Source organism: Manis javanica, chromosome 15 (genome assembly GCF_040802235.1).
Source record: "Manis javanica isolate MJ-LG chromosome 15, MJ_LKY, whole genome shotgun sequence".
NCBI lineage: Eukaryota > Metazoa > Chordata > Mammalia > Pholidota > Manidae > Manis > Manis javanica.
The window spans coordinates 61,633,794-61,660,412 of record NC_133170.1 but is presented as its reverse complement, the minus strand read 5'-3'; the positions used below and the strand labels follow the sequence as shown (position 1 = coordinate 61,660,412).

At 42.0% G+C, this 26,619-nt stretch overlaps 2 protein-coding genes across 4 annotated transcripts in view; both read right to left on the bottom strand.

The window, feature by feature from the left end:
• The window catches only part of ZNF664 (zinc finger protein 664), a 51,063-nt gene that overhangs the window by 16,442 nt on the left and 8,002 nt on the right, over positions 1-26,619 (bottom strand). Inside the window, exons 2-3 of one of the 2 annotated variants that reach the window (XM_073222325.1) lie at positions 3,131-3,198; positions 2,653-2,805 (exon numbers count right to left, since the gene is read on the bottom strand). The exons of the other annotated variant lie outside the window; for it this stretch is intronic. The gene's annotated coding sequence lies outside the window, so the exon portion shown is untranslated. The remainder of the gene's footprint in view (positions 1-2,652; positions 2,806-3,130; positions 3,199-26,619) is intronic. 2 annotated transcript variants of the gene reach the window in all.
• RFLNA (refilin A) overlaps positions 1-26,619 on the bottom strand; it is a 227,290-nt gene that overhangs the window by 192,673 nt on the left and 7,998 nt on the right. The gene's annotated exons all lie outside the window — the stretch shown is intronic.

Here is a 26,619-nt window from a genome sequence, read left to right as displayed (position 1 = left end):
ACTGGCAGCCAAAAGCCTCTACGCCACACTTTGCACATGGACATTAAGCCAGCTGCTTAACACCACACCTGCATTATTCTGACTAGACTATGACAATGACATGAGAACTACAGAGGCTCAGGGCTGGACCTGACACAACCAAAGAAAAGACAACTGTTGCGGAGCTACTAAAACCTCCCGGCCAGGCTTGTGAAGAAACAGGCCTTCAGAGAGGCACGTTAGTGGAGATGAGACCAGTTCCAAGCAGATTTAGGATCATGCCTTATTAGTACTTGACAACAGATGAGAGCTGAGGGCTGGTGAGGGAGACAGTCTGGCATAGGGACAGGTCAGTGATGCCTTTCGAAAGACCAGGGAGTACAGATGCGGCGCAGATGCTGAATGAATGAAGTTCAACTGAGAGAATAGAAGGGATTTAAAAATTTATTTCCACTTAGCACTGGAACATCAGGCAAGTATGTCACCTAATGCTATTTTGCATCTTTTTTCTTTTTATTCAGGATAATGTGGATGTCCTGGCCTATCACACACAAAAACGTTTTATGTTATCAGTCAGTCAAAATGTGAAGGAGCATGCTTTGGAAACTCAAGGATAGATAGACATCTGTATTATGTATTTATTTCCTTTCTTAAATGTTGGCTGCCCAAGAGCTCATATTACTGGTGAGACTGTTAACACCCAACATGTGACCTGGAGTCATCCATAAAACCAACTCAAGTAATAAACTGGCTCCTCATGGGAACAAAAAAGTAGAGGGGTATGTGAAACAAGAATAGCACAAAGCTGATGGGTTTTGAACCTAGGTGATGGGTACCTATGGGTACATTTTGTTATTTCCTCTACGTTAAGAGTTTATTTGAAATTTTCTATAACAGAAAGGAAACCAGTAAGCCTTTGCTTATCAGACCCCTGTAATTAAGATCTTAGGCCATAAGAAAGGCAACAACATTTGACCTAGAACTAAATAGACTTTGCCTGCACTAACAACACAAAATCATGCAAGCCCAGGCACATCACTACATGGGGATGAGGATGTGAACTCACATGCTTGTTAGTAGTTGCTCTGCCCTGAGTGAAATTATTATTCTTTGACCACAAGTTCTTCCTGTCCTGCAGCTTTCTGACTCTGCTAATCCGACTGAACCTTTCCTGGCTCCCTCAGGACTTCCCAGCTTCTCTTAATGTCTGTGTCCCCCAATCAGACCTGTCTTTACTTTCTTGCTTCCTTTTCTGACTCAGATGCTGTGGCCCACCCTGCCCTCAGTCTCTTAGCCACTCTCCTCTTCCATCCCCATTTCTCAGCTCTGTCATCAGTAATAACTGCATCACCAACCCCAAGTCTGTTCAAACAACTTGTTCCCTGACCACTTCGGGCTCCCCCTGCTTCCAGATGACTCCAGCCCCACCCTGGCCCACCCTGCAGACTCATACCCACTAATCTCACCATTCATTCTGGCACCCTCCACTCTTGTCTATATGAGAACTTCCCTCCTGCATCCACTGTTAACTCTCTTGTGTCTTTCTCCCTGTCACACTATTTCAGTAACATCCCCACCTATTTAAACCCAGTTCTTCACCTATGCATGCAAGCACCCAAGCAGCTGATGAACACCAGACTTTACTGAATTCCTGAGTCATTACAACTCTCCCCAATCCTTCTGAAAGTCTCAGGTACACACACTTTCCAATATTTGAAATCACTATTTCAACCCAACTTTCTCCCCAGATCTCCTATATATTCCCTCTACCTCCCTCACTTGCAACCGAAAACCTGCAGATATAATTTATTGAGAAAACAGGAGCAATCTGATGGTAATGTCCTCATTTTTTCACTGGCAATCCCTCAGCTGGCTGTACCTTTCCTACACTGACTCCTTTCTTCACCTAAGGGCCCCACTCCCCACAGGCCCACCCTTCCCCTGTGCCCAGTCAGCAGCTCCAGCAACTTCTCAAAAGCAAATCCTGCAATGACTTCTTGTCATCATCAATTCTGTCTTATTTATGGGTCCATTCCCACACAAACTTGTTCTAGCATCTCCCTTCCTGAAACAAACTTCTATGAATCCACAGCTCCACTCCAGCTATCAGCCAAAATTAGGTGCTCCCCTTTAAGAGCCAAACTTCTCCAAAGAGATTCATGCCTCACATTCTCTCAACCAGCTTTCTGTCTACATCCACAGATGGTGGCTCCTATCCAGGCCACCATGATCTCCACATCACCAGCCCAATGGGCACTGCCCTCAACCCCTGGCGGGACTGCACAGTACACTTTCTCTCTCTGATCTGTGTGGCACCCCTCACCAGATGTTCTCCTACCGCACTACCCCTTCTTGCTTTTACTGGAGACTCCTTCTCCTCCTCTGCTCAACTTATAAATGTTGGGGGCTCCAACTAGGGACCCCCTTCTTTTCCAAGTTCATTACCCCTCTCTGAGTAACCTCATCCAGGCACATAGCCTACAAAACTATCTTTTACGTTGGCTCCCAGGTTTTACATCCACCTCAGACCACTCCTAGTCTGCTTCCGGTATCACAAATATTCTCAGACCCAAACCCTGAGCCTGCTTCTTCCATGTCCCCCATCTCAGGGAAGGGCACTAACCTCCACCCAGGTGAGCCAGCTTCACTTCCTCTTCCCAGTGCCCCACTTACCCAAATCAGCTAATCCTGCCTGTTTCACGGCATCTCCCCACCCTGCCCTCATCTCTCTCCACAGCCACTACCACCACTCAGCCAAGCTCAGAATGTTCTCCAGGCTCTCAATTGGCCATTTCTCTGCTTCATTCTTGCTCTTCCACAAGCAACCTAATGAAAAAACATAAATAAAATAATGCCATGCACCTGCTTAAACCTTCCATTGCTCTTCCAAGTGCCTACTCCTTTTGCTGGGACAAAATGGACACAAGCTGGCCTGCCCAGCCTCCCCTCCCACACCCCTCCCACACACACCCCCAGGCACTAATGTACTGAGCACACCCCCCCACCCCCCCAACCATTTCCACCCTGTGCACACATAACTGGCCCTTTTAAGGTACACACACATTGCCTTTTGAGTCTTTAAGCCTGCCCAGCATGTTTCCCTCAGTACCTCAAACCACTCCCCTGCCCACATTTCTCCCTGATCACCTACCTGAGAGCCGGTATCATCTCAGCAGTTAGGGCCTAAACTCAGGGCCAGGTCACCTTCAGAGACAGCACCTGGATAAACCAATTTCAGCTAGCAACCCTCTCCACCGACAGCCTGTAAGGGCCTCACTCCCCACAGGCCCACCCTTCCCCTGTGCCCAATCAGCAGCCCCAGCAGCTTCTCAAAAGCAAATCCTGCAATGACTTCTTGCCATCACCAATTCTGTCCTATCTATGGGTCCATATCTATGTGGTACGTGGGTGCATACCACACACCATTCTGACTCATTTGCTCTATGGCACCTTCCCACTGGAGGCCTGAATTACTATGCATTTATATACAGGTTCCCTTGTGTGTTTTCTCTCTCTGCTTCTCAAGTGTAAACTCAGCCAGCAAGAACTGCAGAGAATTAGTGAATTCAGCATATATCTAAAACTCCTTCATCTCTGTCTTCCACAGGACATCCAGGCAACAAATGTTTACCACGTGTCTAACCATATGTTTACTATGTGTTTGCCATGTGTCAGTTCCTGTGTCTCAGCAATGAGCAGGAGAACACCTAGCCCCATCCCCCTCGTGGAAGTTGAGCTCAGTGGGGAGGCAGAATCATCAAAGATGCCCACAATGAAATATAAAACCCAAATTAAGTTAAGTGCTACAAAGCAGCCCTGGGTGGTGCTCTGGAAGGGGCTGACCAAGTCAGGAGAGCAGGGGAAGACTGCCCTGAAGCAGCAAGAGCTCGGTTCAAATCTATAGGAAACATTCAATCTGAGGGTAGAGCATACACAAAGGACCTGTGGGAGAGAGTGAGGCAAGGAAGAGAAGTGGAAAAGTGCCAGTGTGGCTCGAGAAAGGGAGCCCAGAGGAGCACAGTGAACAATGAGAACAGAGAAGATGGTGCAGGAAAAGTTAAGGATCTTGGTCTTTAACTATAAGCACTGGAAAGCCACTGAAGTGGCTGGGTTTTGTTTTAAAGTGGGAACATCACACTTGCATTTTTAATAGAAAACAGTAGCTGAAGTACAGTTAATAGGAGGAAAGCAGGAGTATTTGGGGGGTAAACCTTAGTAGTTTGGGTTAGAAAAGATAGTCACGGGTACTAAAGCAGGGGTGGAGATGGAAAGAAGTGAATGTTATTTTGAGACATATTTAGGAGAGAAAACTCAATCAGACTTGGAGCTGGATTCCTTATAAGGGGTGACAGAAAAGGAATGCCATGGATGGCTCCCGGGTTTTCTGTTTGAATAACTGGGTGGGGGTGGCAACACATTCATTAAGATAGGAACCTCTCTATGGAAGACCAAGATTCGGGGATTAAGATCATGATTTCAATTTTAGACACATGTGATATTCAAAAGCAGACGACGAGGACAGTAACTGGATAAAAGGAACTGGCATTCAGATGTCAGGGTTTTATAAGAAACACATCTGTGATCCATTAACATTTAGATAGTAGCTGAACTGGGGTTGGAGTAAGTTCACCCAGGGAGAAAGTGCTGGGTGAGAAGGAAAGGGATCCTGAGACTAAGCTTTACGGAAATCCGACACTCAGTGGCTGCATTTGAGAGAAGCCAACACAAAAGAACACACTGTATGATTCCAAGTATATAAAGTTCAAAACAGGGAAAATTAATCTATGCTCATAGAAACAGAGAGGGCAGAGCTCTGATTGGAAAGGAACATGAGGGGGCGCCAGGGTCCAGGTCATATGGCTTTTTAAGCTGGGCACTAGTTTGCACAGGTGTGTTCATTCATCAAATTACTTCCCCCTTGTGATTTGTCAATCCGTATGTTATAATTCAAGGAAAATTTCAGAAAAGAAAAAAATGGGAAGAATTCCATTGAGAGGGAAAGACTAGAGGAGAGAACAGAAATAATGGAAAAAGCCCATGGAGACAGGATCCAAAGTTCAACCAGAGGGGCTAGGCTCAGAGAGGAGATAGCCCTCTACTGTGACAGAGGGGAGGAAGCAAGTGGCCTGTCAGAGTGGGAAGTTGGTGGGTCCCTGGCTGTTATCTTCTCTGTTCTCAGTAAAGTGGAAGGCAAAGTCATTTGCTGAGAAGGAGAGGGTGAATGGTGGGGCTTGGAGGTTGAGGAGCACAGAGAGGGTCTGAAAGGGTTGTGTGAAGAGTGGAGGCTGCCAGAGCATTCAGGGTAGTCCTAGGCATGTCCTGCATGGCTCAGTCACCAGGTGCTCTATGAAAAATACAGACAGCTGAGTTTCTGCCAAATGGGAACGAGCAAATGACAGAGTCATCTACCTGGAAGAAATCATAGAAATCATTACTTATTCCAATCCAAATTTCAGCCTTTGCATGCTGTCAGAGAAAATCATAAAACTGCCAAGGTTTTCATGGTCACTGACTTCAGTTGGGCCTTCTGGGCCCCAGGAATGCTTGTGTGACCCCTTTCCTTTTCACTGTACCTCTGACTCTGTGTATATCACTTCCAACAAATGGCCACCCAAATCCTCACAGAGAAAGCAAAGCTCATCAGAGAACACCCTCCATATCCACCACCAAAGTACAAACATACACACACACTGTGCAGCCCCAGCTCCCCTCCTCCTACAATGGAAGATGTGTCCGTGATCCCTACGCCATGCTTTTCTGGGTGTATAGACTGAGTTTTTCTTTCTTTATCTTGAATATGTTATCTGAAATCAGACTGCTGGCTCAGAAAATCTAAAGTCATGTGAAAACTACATGATTACCTTGTAATAAAAATCAAGTGAAAATTACCTCTCTTAATATTTTTGAGAAAATATAACTGGGTCTGACTATAAGAAACTTACAAAGTACTGTAGGTCTTTGTACAGTATTATGGTTGCAGGACTTCCTATAAAGCATTAAATATAATAACCCACTCGAGTAGCACACTCTTTAGTTAAATGTATTTAGTTAAATCTATTTCAACAGAGATCAAACTAACTTCCTATACAGAATGAGATCTGTCAGAACATGAGGTTTATAGTCCTGTCACTCAAAAAGATAAAGGCACACTTTCTGGGAAAGATAAAAATGAAAAATAGGGAAGACATGTCTATGCCTCCACCCTCAATCAAAAATAACTACCACCAGCTGCAATGGGATGGAGTGGCCATGTGATTAACCTTCCCCACATGTGCAGAGCAGGCGACTGTGTCCTGGAGTCCAGAGAAGATTCTCAAAGATGATCAAAGGGCCTTAGCTCAGATGATCATGCACTAGATTATTAACTGTGAAATATAAAGACTCCCTTATAGGGATATAAATATAAAAAAACAACCTCTAGGTCCCTTCACTACTGGGAACTGTTTTATAGGAAGATTCCTGTGTTCCCAGTTCCCCTAATATGCGTTCATTCATGTCATGTTTAGTGCCTGAAATAGAAGTGATACTCAAGAGAATCTAGCCCCCCTGAAGCAGGCCTAGAAGAAAGGTGTTTCTTGCAACAGTCCTGGAAGTTGAACTCTAAGATGTAGAATCATACGGGCATGCATACCATAAACATTTATTCAGTACCCAGTACCCGTCAGGCAGTGGGCTAAGCTCTGAAGGATTTTATGGTCAACAAAACAGCAGTGGCTTCTGCAGTCACATGGTTTAAAGTCTAGGAGGTAAAGGCGACAGGATCAGCACTGCATGTATGGTGCTGACAGAGGCATGCCCCTGGGTATGCAGCTGCATAAATGAGGGGCGGCATGACAAGAAGATTTCTAGTTAGTCTACTTTTAAACTGAAATCCAAAGGACAAACTGAGTTAGCGAGAAAAACAGGAGGGCAGAGGGCCACAGCCCAGAGAACAGCAAGTGTCTAGAGATAATCAGGATGACAAACCAGAGGCAGTGAAAGTTCAGCATGTAGAAGGTAGAAGGTGGAGCAAAAGCAGGGATCACATATCAGCAGAGTCCTATAAGCAAGAGGAACATTTCAAGTGCTAAGGACCTGTTTTTTAGGACTTATTCTTGAGAAAACAAAACCACCACAGTGGCAAGACACCTGAGGTAGTGGTCTTCCTTCAATTCCAATACTTAAAGGTCTTCCTATAAAGCTAGGGCACTACAGAAGACAAACAGGAGGGCACAAAACTGCCACTGGTGCCTAAGAGTGAGGGAAGAATGGGACCACACCCTCATGAGGGGTGGAATATGTAAAGGCTCCGGTAGGAGGTTAGGAAGCCCAGTTCCAGGACAGCAGCTCCTAAGGCGGCCGGTAAGCAGCTGCGTTTCTAGTAGGAGGTGCATTTGACCTCTGTACTCCTGAAGGGTTCACTCAGTTTTGGGAATAGGGAACACTCTCTTCAGATACAGCACTCACTAGCCAATGCAATTTCCCAAAACTGTTTGAATTTACCCCGAAGTCCTCACTCCATCATGCATGTAGTCCCCTCAGGAACCCTTGCTGTCCCTGACATCCCTTCCCTGGTGCCCAAGCAGTAACCAAAGCCAAACCCCATCTTCTAACTGCAGCACCAAGTACAAGGGCTCATTCCGACACAAGCCTGTCCACCTTAAGCTGGGTCAACTGGAGCTTTGCAAAGGGATGTGTACTGGGTTGAATAGTGTCTCCCCCAAAATTCTAGGAAATGCCCACTTGGAAACTCAGGGTGTGACCTTATTTGGAAAGAGGGTCTTTGCAGATGTAATTAGTTAGGATGAGGTCAGACTGGAGTATGGTAGGCCTAAATCCAATGTCTGGTGTCCTTACAAAATAAAGGAAAGAGAAATTCAGACACAGACACATGCATACAGTGGGAAGAAAGCAATGTGGGAACATAGACTGAATGGAAAGATATGTCTACAAGTCAAGGAATGCCAAGGATTGTTGGCAACCGTCAGAAGTTGGAAGAGGCACAGGATCCTTCCCTAGTGCTTCAGAGGGAGCACAGCCCTGCTGACACCTGGATTTCAGACTTCTGGCCTCCAAAACATAACAAATTTCCACGGTTTTAAGCCACCCAGTTTGTGGCACACTGTTATGGTTCCAGGAAAACCACTAGCCCTAGAAACTAACCAAGAAGGATATGAATTGCTGTCAGTAACATCTTCCTCCCTACTGATCTCTGTCAGGGCCCCACATATACACAACGGGTATGTTTATTCTTTGGGGATGCCGAATGGGTCACACTTACTTCACATTTCACCCAAGCCCTTTCACTCTGTAAAAACCTGGAGTCATTTCACTTTTACCCAATTTAGAAGATTAAAAGTTACATATTTCATTTATACACTTTTACTCAAGAGATTACATTTCATAGAAAAATCTTCATTTTTCCTTTCCTTTCCAATAGTTCCCTCTTTGCCTCCACTTCCCAACGAAATAACAATCCATAAATGGCACAGAGTCTTCACCTCCCAGCAGAAGTCACTCTCTCTTTCTCAACTACTCTCTCTCTCTCTCTCTCTCTTATCTGGCAGGTAGCACGGTGAAGAAAAATGAGCACAGGTTTCATGATGGACCAACCAGAGTTTAAACCTAGTCTATATCTATTAACAGTTTGGTGGCCTCGAGAAGGGCTTAACTCCTTTATCTCTACCCAATTATAGTTTTGTGTAGGGTGGGAAAGGTCACTTTCTTAGAATAAACTTTAGGTTCAAAATCAAAGGCAGGAAAGAAGACAGGTACTGACTCTATAGCATCTTACTATGCTGATGGACAGTGACTGTAATGGGGTATGTGGTGGGAACTTGATAACGGGGGGAATCTAGTAACCACAATGTGATTTTATATTAATGATACCAAAACAAACAAACAAACAAATAAATAAAAAATAAAAGGCAGGAATGGAAAAGAATGTTCCATCTGAGAATGAGATAAAATTTAGTCAGCAGAGGCTTTACAAGTGATGTGTGGCTTCTGCCGTAGCCAATGAGGCTGTAGGAGTCTCTCCTCACTGTGGGGCCAGTAAGGGAACATGCCTCACTCCTGTGCTTCCAAGACAAAGCCTGCTGTGTGTCAGAGACTGAACTATGTCGAGGTGCCCCACAGTACATGCATAAAAAACCTCCATTCACTCATCTATGCCACATCCCTTTCCACAGCAACCAGCGTTTCAGTATCTCCCTAAATCATAAACCCTGTTAAACAATCACCCACTAGAGAAGTCTTCCAACTATATGCCCCTGAGAGTATGAAAAAGCTCCATCTAACCCAGAAGTCCTAATCACCAGGAAGTATTTTAAAAAGAAAAGACTCCACTCTTCCTCCACACACATTAAGACCCATGAAAACCTACCATCAGTTCGACTGTTCTTGAGCACACTCTGCCTTTGAAACTGTGACTTGCTGTGCACCTGCAGCTCTGCATCCACATTCTTTCTGACTCTTAACCACTCCTTAAAATGCTCAGCCTACTCACAGCCACCTTTTATGCCAAGAAGCAGCAGTTTCTGCCAACTTTTTTTAGATTGCAAAGTGCACGCTTCGTAGTTCTTCCACTTACCAACAGTTAAGTTACCAACACTTTAACTTAAGCCTGATTTCCTCAAATATAAGAGAAATAATACTTATACCTTTATCTCTTGGGATTGTTACAAAAACGAAGTAAGACAATGCACACGTCTACACCCTATAAACACTATATCTTTTGCTTCCTCAATGTGCCTGTTGCAGGTGGGAACATAACACTCAACTGGGGGGCAACTGTGGGAACTTGCAGAGACCAGCAGGCACTTTACCACTGCCCTCTCCATTCCCTTCTCTCACTTCACTCTATTTTCCTGCTTGGGGATTACCTCTGTCTCTCCAAGCAGCACTGAAGCGTCAATAAATCAGGGTGCTCTTCCTATGCCCCACTGTGAAAGCCAACCCCAGACCTCCCCCTCACTTCCTAGTAGTCAAGGTTAAGGAACAGACCTAAGTGTGTCCAATCAGACTTTCTCTCCTAGTCTCTGAATAGAAAGACCAATTCAATGATGACATGACAGAGTCCCCAACATGTTCTGGAACCTTGATTCAAAAAGTGATCCACAGACCAACATTATCAGCCTCACCTAGGAGCTGGTCAGAACTTCAGGTCTCACCCTAGACCTACTTAATCAGAAATTGCATTTTTAGCAAGAACCCCAGGGGATTCTAACTTGAGACTCTAACATTCTGCAAAGTTTGTGAAGCATTAATCTAGAGTTCTCAGAAAGCACTGATCAAGGTATCATGCTTAATGTGAAAATGCCATTTGTAAACTATTAAAAAAATAAATTCTACTTGAATTTCCTCACCAGAGGACAGGGTTTGGCAGTATAATGTAGTGTTTAAACACGCAACAGGACCAGAAATCACTGCTCAAACCCTGCTTCTATCACTAACAGCATGGCCTCAGACCATTTCCTGAACTACTTGAGCACTAGCTTCCTGTCTGTAAGATGGGCCTATTCTACCTACCACAGTCACTGAGTATGCAAAGAGTGCATTTCCACTGTTGCCTTCACTGTAACAGATACACCTCACCTTTCTAGTTAAGCCCCCAAGTGAAACAGTTCCTGAATTTGAGAAATGAACTGAGCACCCACTGACCTAGACCAACATGTCTCTCACTAACAGTCATCTCTGTTGAATCATGTCCATCTAGACATGAGCTCCATGAAGACAGGAGCTGGGTCTATCCTGCTTATCAATGAGTCACCAGAATATAGCACTGTGCCTGGCACACATGATGCACTCAAATGTTTGTTGAAGAATAAATTCCACATAGGTGGCCCATTAAATGGCTTCATTTTAGTTGGGGAAAATGCTAAGAACAGTATTGGTTATAGAATGACAAATTGTTTTCCCTAAAGACTCTCTTTTACCCAAGTTCTTAGCTCAGAAATAAGCTAGGTGTGTTGTGGTATCCATTCTTTCATTCTCCTTTTCTTCTTCTCTGTCCCTGCTATCCTTCCTCCTATTCACAGAAATTTTGAAGGCATGCTCTTAAAATATGTTTACCCACCCATGTCCTTCACGTTCTGTTTTCCTTATCCACTCCAGGTTTAAAGCTCCGCATACAACATGCTAAGCAAAAGCCTAACACACAGCCTGGTTCACCTTAGGCAAAACTACTTCAGCAAGGAATGTGAAGTCAGGCAAATAATATAAATGTGTGCAGTTGTCCAGTTTAAGACATTAGGCACTAGTGGGCCTCCCCTGCCTACTCGCCATTAAAAGAATTAAAATTCCTTCAATAAAATGTCAACAGGCTAAAATCAGGACAACAGCCACAAGCTGAGTCCCTTCTAAAAACAAAAAGCAAAAACACTAACTTATAAGCAAAAGACACTAAAAAACGTGTGCAACCTCCTAGGATAAGAAAGCTCAATTCTTTCCAGTTATTGTCCTAGATCAGCAGTTGTCAAAATATCATCTAAAGACTCCTGGGTTCCAAAATCCTTACAAAACAAGAGTAAAATAATTTTCAAAATATTACTAAGAAGTTGTTTGCTTTTTTCACTGTGTTGACATTTGCACTGAGGATGAAAAACTGGTTGGTAAAACTGCTGCCTCCTTAGGCTCCTCATGTGAAATCCCAAGACAGAGGCACCAAACAGTACTAGTAGTCAATAGTATTCTTCACCTCCATGGACTCACAGTTAAACAAAACATTCCACTTAAAAATATCCTCAAAAAGGCAATAAAAATTAAGAATTATATTCATCTAGAACTTTTTATTATATTTATGTTAAATATACTGCTTATTCACTATATTAAATATATATATTTCTAAATTTATCATATTCTGTGTTTTAAAATGGGAAGTACACCAGGTCAGGTTGCCCCAAGGAAAAGCATTTGTATAACTGAACTGCAAGTTCAACTAGCCTTTTTCTTCCTTTTTTTTTTTTGACAGAACATTATTTTTATTTCAAAGAGTGATTGACAAATTTATGCAGACTTGAGTATTGGGCAGACATTTCAGGTAACAGGAAACAACTGATGGTATTCACTGCCAATGTTCAGATCCAAGCTTTCAAGTGCAAATTGGGATTTTGGAAAATTTGTGTCTGCCACAGGAGCTCTACAGCTTCCCAATACCTTAAGACTGATAAAATTGACAGTGATACTAGCAAACATGATTTTTTAAAATATAATATATAATGAAATTTGTGAACATTTCTAAGATCTGTGAAACTCAGTGAACCAACATTTTCCAAATGACCAGTGTGAATTAATAAAATCATCGTAGGTAAAAGATCTATTCACAGTGCAAGAGAGACCACTGAATTTTAATATACCAGAGTACAAAAAGTTCATATGGTTTCAGATTGCACACTCATAACTTTTATGAACCTACCACTTGTTAAGTATTGGTATCATGTCACAAAGGAACTCACAATATCTGAAAAGGCTACTAAAATACTGTTTCCAATTACATTATCTATATGAGGCCGGATATCTACATCTACTTCAACCAAAATAACATATTGCAAGAGACTGAATACAGGAGATGTCTTTTATTTAAACCTCATACATTTAAAGACATTTGCCAAAATGTAAATACTACCACTCTTCCTACTAAATGTTGTTTTAGAAAAGTTGTTTTTCATTAAAAATGTCACCTGTGTCAACATGCAGTGGGTTTATCATTACCATTATTTTTAAATAAATAATAAATATTTTTGTGAAGCTTTAGTTTTCATTTTTATTATAGTAAATATCAATGCCTGCAACCCACATAAACAGAAAGCTCTTTGGGGCCCTTAGTACACTTTTTAAAGTGGAAAAGGATCTACAGACCAGATCCTTTTTTTTTTGACTGCAGTTCAACTTTTTATTTTAATAAAATCAGAATATGCACAGCACATGCAGTGCTAGCATCTAAACTAATACAATAAGCAATTACTAAAGCTACAGTCACTTGAGGTTCAATGTTTACATTCAGCAAGTTTTAATCCACTCTTGTCATTTTTGAAACCTTATTTAACTGAAAATATTGCTTGCTGATAAAACGTGCTTAAATGCTGTTGCTGAATGTACAAGTCACTGATTATGCCAATACAACAAAGATAACCACATGTTTGAGGATTGCAATGTGCCAGACATTCACTGAAAAAAAAAAACACACACAACTAAACAAAACTCGTGCAACAAACATCTGAGAATCTGGACACTTCATATCAGTGTTTTGAAGTGTTTCATTAATTATCTTAAGACAAGTGTATCAAAACCTTGGCATGATTTAATCTTAAACTTTTTTTTTAAAGCTTGAAAGCATGTGAACAAACTACAAAATAACTTGTAGTCAGCAATTTCTATCATCAGCCATTATTATTCTGGATGTAAGAAAAGTGGCCCCCAAATTCCTCTAAAAATTCCGGTCAAGTTTTGTACATGAGAGGACTAAAAGAGAGGACTACAAGAAAAAATCTATTCAGAGAGGTGTTTACAAAGAATTCAGAAGTTATCCATTTGGCATTAATCCACAAAGGCCATGCAATTCTATCTTATATCATCCCCCTGGATTTAACAGGTGCCCCTGTTCATGGAAAGAGGACATGGTGCATGTTCCCAGCTTGGCTAGGATCCTCCTCCTCACAAATGATCAGGAAGTCCCAGAAGTCAACTCAGTCAGGTATTAATGTGGCAGCAGTACAACTCCAAGGGAAGTCATACCTCTGCCTGCCTTTCTCTACAGGCCCTGGCACACAAAAAATAAGGGAAAGGCCATTTAAGTCCCTGGTGCCTGCATGCTGCCAAAGAACAAGGCTAAGAGGGTTATTTGCTCTGCTCAAGGCCACCACTCCCTGTGTACCTCAGGGATATGGGCATATAACAGAGCCAGCATGTACCTCCTCACTTATCTCCACTATACCTTCAGAAAATTCCAGTCTAAAATGCACATGACAAAGTATACTCAAGTATGCAAGTCAGTCCACTTAATCGTTGCTCAGCTATTTGTCTTAGAATAACTTAATTACAGCAGTCACGTGTAACTCATGAAGGACTATGGAATGCAGAAACCCATTCTATTTTGCTTCTCCCACCTCCATCAGTCCTGGGACAGAAGATACTGGGGGTTGGAAGACACTGGTTCTGGCTGCCCACAGCACGTCCATGTCCCAAATAGGTCCTTCATGTTTCCCCCACTTTTTCTAGTACCACACTCTTACAGAAACCACAGCTGTTTTTCCTCATTACAGTTCCTCTGCATGGCCCCTGGGCCACCTCAGTGGTACAGGTCAGAGTCATGTCCCTCCTTGTAAGGTACTAGACGTCTCACCCTGGTGACTGGCTCTCAGAAAGCCCCTAAAGAAGCACCACCTGGTTTCCACAAACACTCTAGAGCAGCCACTAAAACCTCTTGTTAGTCTACTCCTCACTCTTTTTCATCTGCCCTGGCTGACAATACCCCAGAAGGCCCAACCGCCAGGCCACTTTTCTGGATGTCCTTCTCACTCACAGAACAGAACACAGGCTCCCTCATCTTCTCAGGCTAACTTCTGTAATGAGAAGTTGGTGGTGGTCAAAGCTGAGGGGGGAGTTTCACTTACAGTGACCCAAGCATATCTCTCTAATTCCTGAGTCTAAATCTCTTGTGACCAAATCACTCTACACCAGAATGCCCAGCTTCAGAATATATTCCAGGTTTCTATTCACATAACAGCCTGTTCAGGTTCTCATGCACTGTACCTAGTCACTGGAGCACCATGCACTTCTGAAAACTGGAACAACCTCAAAGCACACTCCTCAAACAGTCCACGAGTCTTTGGCCATTGGCTACCATCTGTTCAGCATCTCAGTAATATGCTGTAACTAGTATGCAAATGCTGCCCTACCTGGTGCTCAAGTAGCAAGAAGTATTTCCTGAATATACTTCTGATAATCATCTGCCTCAGTGATGTACAGGGATAATTTCCACAAGGGTACTGGGATCAACTTGTTAGGTTGGTCAAAGGAGGTTCTGATTCATGATGATTCTACAACTAAACTTATGATGATGATGCCAGCTGGGGTCTATGCTTCTCCTTTCTGGAATGAGGTCAAAACTGTTAAAGTTTACTGACAGTAGCGGACTTTATGTCATGTTTCCTGCCTTCCCCGCCACAAGCTGGTTGGAAGACTCCAATCCAGTGTGACTCCTGAGCACTAAGAGAACCTCTGACGATGGCTCCTTCAGCCACTCACCACAGTCTCCTGGGGAGGGCACCTCATCCCTACACTTGACCATGTTTCCTACTTGTGTGTGGGGCCCCAGGTGTGTGCGGTCCTCACTTCCATCTCCCCTCCCGCTATTTCTGCCCACACTTCCTTAAGCCCTATATGCCAAAAGTCCTAGGTTCCCTGACCTCTCCTCTAAGAGTTCACTGGCTAATGATTTGGGCTCTGGGTTTTCATGAGCTACAGGGAAGAGCGCTGCTTTCACTTTGTCCTCAGGACAACTGCCCTTTGGGTGACTTGGCCTAAGAACTCTGAGTGGAAAAAAGATAAAAGACAAAAGAAGCCATTACCTCAGAAATTACCAGCGACTATAAAATTAAGTCCAGAGAAGGGCAACAAAAAGTACTGAGGGAATGATGCCAAGTTTTCTTGAGTCTGAGGTAACTGCACATTATTAAAGTGATGAAGGATGACATAGGTACACATTCCCAGCTTTCCTACAGCCAAGTACTCCCACAAAATGACCTATGAAATGACACAGCTGGGTGGAGACCTTGGCTCTGCTACCTGCTATGTGATCGTGACTGATCTGTAAAAATATGGATAATGATGTCTACAATGCTTTGCTGTGATAATTACAGATAATGAATGTGAAAGTGCCTATCAGAGTACCCACAGCATAGTTAAGGCTAAATAAATACAAGTTTCCTTTTTCCCTTATTTTAATTAGTGCATGACACATCATTCATTTGCCAAGAATGTCATTTCACAGGCAGAGACTTCCTGAGATTTGAGGATCTATCTCCCTATATAATTAAGGTTCTTCTGTCCAGTCAAGCACTGCATTTATACCTACATGTCTGTCTTCTGCATCTCCATTTCAATCCAGCAGTTCCCCCTGCCCCCGTGACCCTCTAGTCATGGGATTGTTTTAAAATACATCTGACTTACACGTCATTTCCTCACTACTTTTTTCCTGCTCTTTGACTCTGCACACAGATAGGCCTGAGTAATGGGACAAAATGTGATCTGCTTCAGTGAAGGCCCTACATGAATACTACATATCTTGTAAGTTTATCTTACCTATCTAGTAAATATGTAACATACATATGCATTAAGAGTCATAATAATTTGATGGACAGAACACTGGACTTGCAATCAAAGGTCCTAAGTTCAAATTCTTGATCAGATACTAAAGAGCTTTGTGGTCACAGGTCATTCGTTCTCATTAGCCTCAGTTTACTCAACTATGAAATGACTTATTGTTAGTCATGCAGATACTCACTCTCAAATTGTGGGAGGTTAAATGCTTCAGGAGCATTGATGAGGGCCTGAAAGTGACATCTCTGGAGGACAATTAAGACACCTAGAGAGTTAGTGCACTGTGAGCACAACCAAATATGAGAAAGTTTACTTTTGCCTGCCTAATCTGCCTAATCTTCCCTTCCCTTTGGCTGATTCTACTGGATCCATCCTCCTTAAGGCGCCAATTTTTCACAGCTGGGCTGGGGATCTCTCTGCTTGAAGGGCAAGCCAGAACTGGGAGGAGGTGAAAACGGGAAAGTAAGCACAAGAAGGTTTAGGTCAGATAAGCTCTAATGTGCAGGGAGAGGGACTCTTGTTTACTAAGCTTGCTTCCTTTTTGCACCATTGGACAGTAAGACCCAGGAGGACAAAACCCATGTTCAGGCCTACGAGAAAAAGGAAGAGACATTGGCAAGCTCAAGCCACCCTTGGGTAGAGGCAAAGAAATGCCTAAAGTGAAAGACCTATACCCTGAAAACTACAAGACACTCTTAAAAGAAATTAAAGAGGACACTAACAAAAGGAAATTCATCCCATGCTCTTGGGTAAGAAGAATTAATATTGTCAAAATGGCCATCCTGCCTAAAGCAATCTACAGATTCAGTGCAATCCCTATCAAAATACTGACAGCATTCTTCAACAACTGGAATAAATAGTTCTAAAATTCATATGGAACCACAAAAAAAAACCCTAAATAGCCAAAGCAATCCTGAGAAAGAAGAATAAAGCAGGAGGAATCTCACTTCCCAACTTCAAGCTCTACTACAAGCCACAGTAATCAAGACAATTTGGTACTGGCATAAGAACAGACCCATAAACCAGTGGAACAGAATAGAGAGTCCAGATATTAACCCAAACATATATGGTTAATTAATATACAGTAAAGGAGCCATGGATATACAATGGGGAAATAACAATCTCTTCAACAGCTGGTGCTGGCAAAACTGGACAGCTACATGTAAGAGAATGAAACTGGATCATTGTCTAACCCCATATACAAAAATAAACTCGAAACAGATCAAAGACCTGAATGTAAGTCATGAAACCATAAAACTCTTAGAAAAAAACATAGGCAAAAATCTCTTGGACATAAACATGAGCAACTTCTTCATGAACATATCTCCCCGGGCAAGGGAAACAAAAGCAAAAATGAGCAAGTGGGACTATATCAAGCTGAAAAGCTTCTGTACAGCAAAGGACAGCATCAGTATAACAAAACAGGATCCTACAGTATGGGAGAATATATTCATAAATGACATATCCAATAAAGCACTGACATCCAAAATATATAAAGAGCTCATGCACCTCAACAAACAAAAAGCAAATAATCCAATTAAAAAATGGGCAGAGGATCTGAACAGACTTCTCCAAAGAAGAAATTCATGTGGCCAACAGGCACATGAAAAGATGCTCCACATTGCTAATCATCAGAGAAATGCAAATTAAAACCACCATAAGATATCACCTCACACCAGTTAGGATGGCCAACATCCAAAAGACAAACAACAACAAATGTTGGTGAGGTTGTGGAGAAAGAGGAGCCCTGCTACACTGCTGGTGGGAATGTAAATTAGTTCAACCATTATGGAAAGCACTATGGAGGTTCCTCAAAAAAATAAAAATAGAAATACCATTTGACCCAAGAATTCCACTCCTTGGAATTTACCCTAAAAATGCAGCAGCCCAGTTTGAAAAAGACATATGCACCCCTATGTTTATCACAGCACTATTCACAATAGCCAAGAAATGGAAGCAACCTAAGTGTCCATCAGTAGATGAATGGATAAAGAAGAGGTGGTACATATACACAATGGAATATTATTTAGCCATAAGAAGAAAACAAATCCTACCATTTGCAACAACATGGATGAAGCTAGAGGGTATTATGCTCAGTGAAATAAGCCAGACAAAGACAAGTATCAAATGATTTCACTCATCTGTGAAGTATAAGAACAAAGAAAAAACTGAAGGAACAAAAGAGCAGCAGAATCACAGAACCCAAGAATGGACTAACAGTTACCAAAGGGAAAGGGACTGGGGAGGACGGGTGGAAAGGGAGGGACAGGAGGAAAAAGGGGCATTATGATTAGCACACATAATGTAGGGGGTGGGGTGTGCACAGGGAAGGCAGTACAACACAGAGAAGACAAGTAGTGATTCTAGAGCATCTTATTATGGTGATGGACAGTGACTGTAATGGGGTATGTGGTGGGGACTTGATAATGGGGGAAGTCTAATAACCATAATATTGCTCATATAATTGTACCTTAATAACAAAAAAAAAAGAAAAAGAAATGCCTAAAGGTCACTTGGGGCCCAGCCTAGCTAACTAAAGGAAAATACAGATTGGGCCTGGGAGACCTCGACAGAAATAAAAAGTGGAATTTTTGCAGGCCTGTCCCCAGTGACACTGAAAGTATGAGTGTCACAGTAGTTGGCAGGTCAGAAAGTTAGGGACTCAGGATTCTGGCTCTTTTTTTTAATGCCTTTTTTTTCAATGGTAAAAAAACAAGTAACACAAAATTTACATCTTAGCCATTTTTAAATACGTAATTCAGTGGTGTTAAGTATACTGTGAAGCTGATGTCCAAAACTTCATCTTGCAAAACTGAAACTCTGTGTCCACTGACCAACTCTCCTTCACCCTCTCAACTGTCCTGAGCAAACCACCATTCTACTTTGTTTCTACAAATTTGACTCCTGCAGTTATCTCAGATTCTGGCTGTTTTTATATCTGGGTTACAACTCATTGCTTACACTGTTTGGCAGACCAAAGCAAGCACATACAGAGGAGATAGATTTGTGGAACAGGCTCAGTCAGGAAGTAAGTATAAAGTGCAAAAGTAGCTGACTTCTTCTTATAGCCAGAGAATTATACAGAAATAACAAGAACACTAAAATGGGATAAGATCTGGCAATCAGAAATCAGAATTAGCATGGACAGAAATTTATCACCACCAAACTTCTAAAAAGGGCCAGGGAATGGCTACAACAATGCCAAACTTCAACATTCAGGCTTTTAACCTGGTAGGGTTGCCACTGATGGGTGGTCAGCATTATTTTTAGAGGTGTGTGCTATGTGCTACTAAAAGACTATTATCAAATTTGGCCAGTGGTCTCAGCAAACACCCTCACTCCTAGGTACTCTAGATGGCAATGTGCACAGGACTGGCTAGAAATGCAATACATAAACACTTTTTTATTACTGGGCCTTCAATTCCTGAGGGAGCATTCCATAAGCTGGGTAGATCCCATGGAGAACTCCTTCTCCCTATATTAGTGGTAACCTTGACCTTGAGACCAAAACAGTATTGGCATGAATAGGTATTCATAAAATACTAGACCTGTATCTTCAGTCTTATCAGCCATAATAAAGAAGGCTGGCTGAGGGTACCCAAGTCAGTTTAGGGGAGAGAGGATGGAGCCAGAAAGAGACAGAGAAGCAAGAAAGAACATTTGCCACTGTGCCAGGGTACACTTGCCCCAAGCATCCAATTAGGGCAAACACCTGGAAATCAAGCCAGCATGTGGGGAAAGAGAAAAAAAGGAGAGCTGGCCAGCCCTTTTCTTTTTAGGAGTGGCTCCAGCCTTACTACTCTAGCCATGTAAAGTCAGGAAAGAGAAGAGATACCACACACACCCTGGGCTTAACCTTCTACCTGGGTACAGTGGCTAAATCCACTAGGACAGAGGCCACTGAAACATCCTTACCTCACTAAGTCAGTGCTCCTCATGTGGTAGGGAAGTGAGGTCAGGGGAGAGAGAAACCCAAAAGCTTGAGCAGTCAACCTCTGGCAGTGGCGGAAAGGACAAGCCCTGTGCCCCCCACCCCTAGGCCAACAATTATCAAGACAGGGTTCTCCTTTCTCTTGCTTCCTAGCTACGTACAGAGATAATGTATAATTATATATGTGAACCACAGAGATCCAGACTGCATGTTCAACTAGAGTATTCTAGATTTCAGCAATGACCAAATAAAGATGAACAAATACCTGTCCTGTGTTAGAGATATGCTGTCTTCTTGAGCTGAGCTGAAGAAGGAAAAAAATCCAAAGGCTCAAAAGAAAATGAAGGGAAAAAAAATGCTTGTGCCAGAAACATGACGACTATCAAAATCAGATTTTCAGAGACCGATGTAAAACCATAATCCCCAGGTAAGATAACTTTCAAGAACTCTTATTTAAGAAGGCAGCTGTTCAGGCTTTGGGAAAAAAACACCATAAACTTATGGAGTAACAAACTTAGCTTAAAAACAAGTTTTGATATCTCAGTGAACACAGGAACCATGGAAAAGAAAAACAGATGGCATGAGTCTGGAAACCAAGAGGAAATCCAGAGGAACAAAGAGGAACTCCAGATGGGACAAAGATGTTTCTGCTATCTTTAGACTTAAGGAAGGTTGCCCAAGATCTGGGGAGCTCAGATCCAGGTAAAGGCAAGAGTTTAAGGAAAATCATGAGGGAAATTTTTCTTCCTCACTGAGCCCCAAAGCGTATATGCTTAGTGAAAACTCCAGAGACAGCTTCATTTAGAAATACTTGAAGGGGACCATCTAGGAAAAATGGTGAAACAAAGGGAAAACTTAGGACAGTGACAGGGTTCAAAACCACACGACATTCCAGAAGAGGAGGCAGGGGCAGGGCCCACAGTAGCTGAAGGGCCACAAAAGCCTCAGGATCCTGATGGTCTGGAGGAATGCAGAGATAAAAGTAGAGCTTTGTGCTATGGAAAATTTAGGATCACAACATTCTTTTTGAAGAACTGGCCATTATAAATGTGAGGTCCCAGCTCAGAAGATAAGCAGACCCACTTATACTTGGGATTTATATAAATATGTGGGATTCAAGGCATGCAGGGCCAAAGGAAGAGAGTGAGAAAACCTGAGAAACCCTAGAAAGGAATATCCAGGCAGCCCTGGAATATCCAACTTTGCTCCAAATTATTAGGATTAGCCTCTTGATAGGAAGTTTATCCAAACCGAGTTTAGGTTTATAGATCCTGGGTACGGGAAAAGGACTCAGTTTGGCTGGAATCCTGTAAAGTCTAAAATCAGTACAGTTCTTCACTTATTTCTCAGTTGAGAGGAGTGCTGATGGGCACAGACTAGCATCAGGTTGTGGCTTTACCACATGCTAGCTGTGTAACTTTTACCTAAGAGGGCAAGAATAGAGTTATTGGAGATGACAAGGCAGCCAATCCTGTAAAGTAACCATATAAGGTGGTTGAAGAATTAAATAAGTTAATGTATGACAAGTACTTAAAATAGGGGCTGGAAAATTTTAAGCAATCAAAAAGATTAGCTATCATTCTCATTTTTTTTAATTCTATCTACTATCTCCCTCTGTGCCCCACTATATTCTATAACCATTGAGAATAGTTCGGATATAGATTTCAAGATGTACTTTTAAGTTTGGGGAACTTTTCCTTAGGAAGTCTGATGACATTATTAAGGCCCTTAGGTATCAAACTGCTGTCGTGTTGACATACGGATAGAACACTTAACTGTCCTTCTCAATTCTGTGAATCTGAGGAACGTGCTAAATTACTGTATATCTGCACAGCTCTCCAGAACTTTGGGGGAAAGGAAATATATGAATGACATGAAGTTGGAATTATCCAACTTTCCTGAAAAGCTATCTGAAGCAGCTATATCAGCTTAAGCAGAAATCACTAACATGAGAAATAGAATCCTACAGATTACCCTAAGTGACTCTGCAGTGTCAGAGACAGACTAAAATAGGAAGAAAATGGAAAAGTGAAAATTATTTCGATATATTCAGGGATTTCAGTTTTCAATGGGAACAAAGGGTTGATTTAGAATGAAGGCTGTTAAAAGGGTATACTTAGAAGGGCAGGAATATATCTGGAGGAATTCAAATGGTTTTGATATTGGGCCATGTTTTTCTTCCTTACTGAATTACATACAGCAACAATGGTCCCTGCAAGCCTCAAATTCTACTAACAGGAATGGCCTCGCCTTTAACAGCAGGGCCAGGCTGGTCCATCTCCCCTCACTGCAGCTTCTTAGTTCAAGTGCAGACACCTGAACCAAATGCTTAACAGTGACTTCTGTTGTGGTTTGGAACAATTAAAGCAACAGAAGTCAGAGTCCCAATCTCTCTATCTCAGGAATCTAAACATGCCAAGAATGAAGTCATTAGCCATAAGAGCTGACGGACAAAGAAACTGGAGAGGTCATGAGGGATCATAGCAAACCAAAGTCTAAGGAAGCAGAATCTCTAAGTAAGGTAGAGAAAAGGGGTAGGAAAAAAGAATAAGCCATATGGCAGCAAGAGGAAAAAGATACAAAGAAAAGAGAGCCATCTTGAAAGACCCACTGTTTACAGAAAAGACTGTGGCTTATCTCTGAGCCACCTTAGTTTCTGACTATTTTCTGGTCCAGGCACATCCTTACACCTATCCCATTTCTTAAAATTGGATGGATTTCTGCTCCTTGAAACAAAAAAGCCATAAATAAAACAGTTACTTCAGCTCCCCTGAAGATGAAGTTTTCCCAGGAAGCAGCTCTGTGAATCCAAGAGATTCCCAGCAAGTCCACCCCAGTTAGACATGCCTGGACATCTCAGCAGAACATGGGCATCCTATCCTTTAGGCACCCTCCCTCTGCACAGTTCCTACAGCTTATGAGCATCTCAAGGGGCCATGATAATGTTTGAGATCTGAAAAAAAAATGTATTGGATGCAAACTATGAAAAGAAAATTATAAAATCAAAGTAAAAGTTTAACATCAACTAGTCAACTCAGTTTTGTAGAAACTAATGTCATGCGGAATATGGATGATTTTGATATTGGATGAATATGGATGCCTTTTTTAGTATGATTGATCTGTGACATGGTAAAGGCCACCACCGTGCTGAGGTTTTCAAACTCTTCCTGCTCAAGTGGATGTGTTTGGGCTTAAACTGAAACCTGCTTTCTCCACCCCTTGTGTAAATTTACACTTTAAATATTTTGCCTTACCACTTAAACCTGAGCACTCTGATATTAGAATTCGGTCCTCACCTCCTGAATTTAAATGTACTATTTTAACACTTCTGATGTTAGGAGTCTACTATCTTTCCTTAATGAAATACTTTACAAAAAAGAGGCCTAACAACCTCTACTAGCCATCCTAGTACCTTTACCAAAAAGAAGGAAAAAAATGTTATCCATGATCACAACTGATCTTGTACATTAAAAGGATTTAACTTTTGACATTTGTCAGAATAATACATCAAAAACTGGTCATATTTACTCTTTCCCTGTGCAAGAGCCCCCTCAAATGTCATGAACAGATCTCAAAATTCTCTTCCATTTGATCAGATTCTCGATCTGAGAAAAATCGGAGGTAGCAAGGAATTATACAAAATTTAAGTCTTATACCTGTAAAAACAAAAAAACAAATATAATTCCCTTTCTATGGTCATTGTTGATTACAGCTCTAGATGGATGGATGTGTACAGACAAGCTCTTCATCTGCTCCCAGGACCCAGGAGCATCTCCCGACCTGTCCAGCTATGACCAATTCACTCTTCTCATCATCACTGCTAGAACCTCCCCATGAACATCCACACTTTTGGTTCTGCCTATTACACACCCTCTCCCTTTTCCACATACTCCATACCCCTCCACCTCTGCAACCACTCTCAAAGTCATGTTCTCATCCTATGAGTCCTCCAGATTGTGCCCCCATCCCTTCAGCCCCACTCCCACACTCAGGTTCCCAGTTTACACAAGTCTGCTTGGTTCCCAATCCCCTGCACTTTCTCACCCCCCTTAGGCCTTGCTGAGAACATTGGTCATTTCTTTTATTCTTACTTCCCAAACAAAAGTGTCCTCTAAAGGTATGTCCTGACTCCACTTTTTAGTTCAACCACTGGCTTGGCTTGAATGAGGACCATTTCCATGATGACGATTCCACATTCTCCTATAACCAGTCCTGTCTTTTTACCTGTATTTCCAACTGCCTATGGGATCTTTATCATCTCACAAGAACTGAAAATCATTCACTACATTCCAAGTCCCTGTAACTATCTTAGGCTAGGAATTTTAAGGCCAACTCTTCCCTCCTCCTCCATCCCTACAAATCTGTCAACTCTGTCTTCTCTCTGCATGTTTTCCCTTCAGCATTTAAATGCAATGCAAAGTTCCATACACACACACACCTTCATTTCTTCCTCTAGGCTTCTTAAAGAATTACGTTCTAATTTCTACCACTTCATTTCCCAGTCATTCCCCAACCCACCACCACACCACTGAAGTTCCTCTTGGTCAGACCAAGGGCATTTGTCATTCTTTATCTTTACTGGAAACTACTAACCAAACCCCTTGAGTCCTTCCATGACTCCATGGGTTCTGTGCTCTACTCTTACCATATAACCCTTTTGCTCAGTCTACCTGGAAAGCTCCTGCTCCTCCACAAATCCTGGTATTCCTGTGGGCTGCTTCTTGTCTCTCCTCTGCTCCCAATTTACATCCACACCAGTTCATCCATCTAGTAGTCTACTAGTTCTCAATTCTAGCTGTTAAAGAAAACCTTTTGTAGGAGTCTGTTTTAACTGTTCATAATGCCCCCGGAGGGCACTCAAACATTTATTCAGAAACCATCATGGATATTTACACTGAAGTATTAAACTTGAAATCAATTTCATAGTGTATTACTACCTCCAACTATCTGCCAAGCATCATGAAGGTTTGTACAAACTACAGGTTCCCTGATTCTAATTTTGAGTCTAGGGGCTTATACAAGGTCCTAATCCTATCATAATAAAGACATGCAGTAGTAAGTTACTGAATTATTGGTTAACTAAGAACCCTGATGATGTGTTTGCTAGCTGATGCCAAGTACTTTCAATCAGTGAAATATTCATCAGTCCAATCAAGCTTAATCCTACATGTTTGGAAAGCACATCTAAAAATAATTTTGAAAGCCAAACAAACATAACAGGGCTGACTCTGCAGAAGAAAAGGGTTCAATTTACTTTTAAGAATTGTCTCATCATTTACCTACGAGGTAAAATTTATAATCTTTGGGCAAGAGGTTTAGTCTGGCTATAACAAGGGCTTCCTCACAAGATCTTTCACAATACCATGGAAGGCGCTGCAAAATAAGATGTGGAAATAAGCTATGATTATTTTATGAACTTGCAGAGTATGAAAAATAAATGAGTTCTAGAATAGCTATACTGAATTTCTAATAATGTATCAGGTGACACAGACACTGCATATTCCAGAGTTTGAATAAAGGTGTAGAAATGCTTTAGTGCTAGAAGCAATACAAATTACTGCTTTTTAAAATCTAAACTTTGAATGCCTCTGATACAACTCCAAAGTTAAATTTCATTTTTAAAAAATCTCTTCTTCCAATTTCTGTACAAGCATATTACATAGCCATTGGTTATCCATCTTGTGACTCTTCTACTTGGATTAGCTGTGGTAAATCTTTAAATTTAGGCTAAATGACTTCAATCTGCCAAATCTAGTTTCATTCCTAATCCCTTCATTCTATCTCTGAACCATTTAAAACTACTCTTGCCTATTCATGGAACTTCCTCCTTGGCTGCCAGGATAGGCTCCCTCCTGCAGACACTGTGCTCACACCGCCACTCTGCCAGGCTCAGTCTACCACTAGGCAAACCTGCTCCCTTAGGCTCTGCAGCAGGGAAGCCAACCAGCTGAACTGAGCCAATCACATTCTCTCCCTTGAGAATTTAGAATAGAGAAGTGGAAAGACTAGGTCTATACCATGAACCAACAGGAGTTACATAGGATAGACAAAGGCAGAGAGAGCAGCTGCACTGACTCCTGTTAACTTTCCAGACACTGGGCCCCAACCAAGGAACAACCTTGGATGCCATGTAGCCTCCTCAGAAATTCCCCATCACCTAAGCCACTACAAAGTGCTTTATTTCTTTCAACCAGATACTCCCTGATTGAGACAACTCCCTTCCTCACTAATGAATTTTTAAAGGAATTCTCCTCTACCTTGTCTTTTAATGTCCACATGCCCCAGATCTGCTTTAAGTTTCTCCTCATTCTGCTCTACATGTTCTAATCCACTCCCAAGGCTCTCATTCCAGCTATGGGGCAAGGACACTGTGAGTGATTCTCACATCTCTATGTTTTTGCTGTAGATTA